The sequence below is a fragment of the Musa acuminata genome, unplaced genomic scaffold, assembly GCF_036884655.1.
Source record: "Musa acuminata AAA Group cultivar baxijiao unplaced genomic scaffold, Cavendish_Baxijiao_AAA HiC_scaffold_907, whole genome shotgun sequence".
Taxonomy (NCBI): domain Eukaryota; kingdom Viridiplantae; phylum Streptophyta; class Magnoliopsida; order Zingiberales; family Musaceae; genus Musa; species Musa acuminata.
Genome location: NW_027021129.1, coordinates 7501 through 10000, shown reverse-complemented (window position 1 = coordinate 10000; position 2500 = coordinate 7501).

Here is a 2500-nt window from a genome sequence, read left to right as displayed (position 1 = left end):
TTTTGGGCCGTTTTGGCCAGTTTTTGGCCTGTTCTTGCATTGCGCGGTGACCGTCGAGAGCGGAGCAAAACGTCAGCCATCTCAGCACCCTGGAACCCCCCGGGTGGCACAGGGCTGGATGGGGCTTTCGTATAGCAGGGACGGTGCTGCCTCTCGCTTCGCTCGCTGTCCGCCGCTCGCCGCTCGCTCGTGCAGCCAAAAATGGCCAGTTTTGGCCCGTTTTTGGGCCGTTTTGGCCAGTTTTTGGCCTGTTCTTGCATTGCGCGGTGACCGTCGAGAGCGGAGCAAAACGTCAGCCATCTCAGCACCCTGGAACCCCCCGGGTGGCACAGGGCTGGATGGGGCTTTCGTATAGCAGGGACGGTGCTGCCTCTCGCTTCGCTCGCTGTCCGCCGCTCGCCGCTCGCTCGTGCAGCCAAAAATGGCCAGTTTTGGCCCGTTTTTGGGCCGTTTTGGCCAGTTTTTGGCCTGTTCTTGCATTGCGCGGTGACCGTCGAGAGCGGAGCAAAACGTCAGCCATCTCAGCACCCTGGAACCCCCCGGGTGGCACAGGGCTGGATGGGGCTTTCGTATAGCAGGGACGGTGCTGCCTCTCGCTTCGCTCGCTGTCCGCCGCTCGCCGCTCGCTCGCGCAGCCAAAAATGGCCAGTTTTGGCCCGTTTTTGGGCCGTTTTGGCCAGTTTTTGGCCTGTTCTTGCATTGCGCGGTGACCGTCGAGAGCGGAGCAAAACGTCAGCCATCTCAGCACCCTGGAACCCCCCGGGTGGCACAGGGCTGGATGGGGCTTTCGTATAGCAGGGACGGTGCTGCCTCTCGCTTCGCTCGCTGTCCGCCGCTCGCCGCTCGCTCGTGCAGCCAAAAATGGCCAGTTTTGGCCCGTTTTTGGGCCGTTTTGGCCAGTTTTTGGCCTGTTCTTGCATTGCGCGGTGACCGTCGAGAGCGGAGCAAAACGTCAGCCATCTCAGCACCCTGGAACCCCCCCCGGGTGGCACAGGGCTGGATGGGGCTTTCGTATAGCAGGGACGGTGCTGCCTCTCGCTTCGCTCGCTGTCCGCCGCTCGCCGCTCGCTCGTGCAGCCAAAAATGGCCAGTTTTGGCCCGTTTTTGGGCCGTTTTGGCCAGTTTTTGGCCTGTTCTTGCATTGCGCGGTGACCGTCGAGAGCGGAGCAAAACGTCAGCCATCTCAGCACCCTGGAACCCCCCGGGTGGCACAGGGCTGGATGGGGCTTTCGTATAGCAGGGACGGTGCTGCCTCTCGCTTCGCTCGCTGTCCGCCGCTCGCCGCTCGCTCGTGCAGCCAAAAATGGCCAGTTTTGGCCCGTTTTTGGGCCGTTTTGGCCAGTTTTTGGCCTGTTCTTGCATTGCGCGGTGACCGTCGAGAGCGGAGCAAAACGTCAGCCATCTCAGCACCCTGGAACCCCCCGGGTGGCACAGGGCTGGATGGGGCTTTCGTATAGCAGGGACGGTGCTGCCTCTCGCTTCGCTCGCTGTCCGCCGCTCGCCGCTCGCTCGCGCAGCCAAAAATGGCCAGTTTTGGCCCGTTTTTGGGCCGTTTTGGCCAGTTTTTGGCCTGTTCTTGCATTGCGCGGTGACCGTCGAGAGCGGAGCAAAACGTCAGCCATCTCAGCACCCTGGAACCCCCCGGGTGGCACAGGGCTGGATGGGGCTTTCGTATAGCAGGGACGGTGCTGCCTCTCGCTTCGCTCGCTGTCCGCCGCTCGCCGCTCGCTCGTGCAGCCAAAAATGGCCAGTTTTGGCCCGTTTTTGGGCCGTTTTGGCCAGTTTTTGGCCTGTTCTTGCATTGCGCGGTGACCGTCGAGAGCGGAGCAAAACGTCAGCCATCTCAGCACCCTGGAACCCCCCGGGTGGCACAGGGCTGGATGGGGCTTTCGTATAGCAGGGACGGTGCTGCCTCTCGCTTCGCTCGCTGTCCGCCGCTCGCCGCTCGCTCGTGCAGCCAAAAATGGCCAGTTTTGGCCCGTTTTTGGGCCGTTTTGGCCAGTTTTTGGCCTGTTCTTGCATTGCGCGGTGACCGTCGAGAGCGGAGCAAAACGTCAGCCATCTCAGCACCCTGGAACCCCCCGGGTGGCACAGGGCTGGATGGGGCTTTCGTATAGCAGGGACGGTGCTGCCTCTCGCTTCGCTCGCTGTCCGCCGCTCGCCGCTCGCTCGTGCAGCCAAAAATGGCCAGTTTTGGCCCGTTTTTGGGCCGTTTTGGCCAGTTTTTGGCCTGTTCTTGCATTGCGCGGTGACCGTCGAGAGCGGAGCAAAACGTCAGCCATCTCAGCACCCTGGAACCCCCCGGGTGGCACAGGGCTGGATGGGGCTTTCGTATAGCAGGGACGGTGCTGCCTCTCGCTTCGCTCGCTGTCCGCCGCTCGCCGCTCGCTCGCGCAGCCAAAAATGGCCAGTTTTGGCCCGTTTTTGGGCCGTTTTGGCCAGTTTTTGGCCTGTTCTTGCATTGCGCGGTGACCGTCGAGAGCGGAGCAAAACGTCAGCC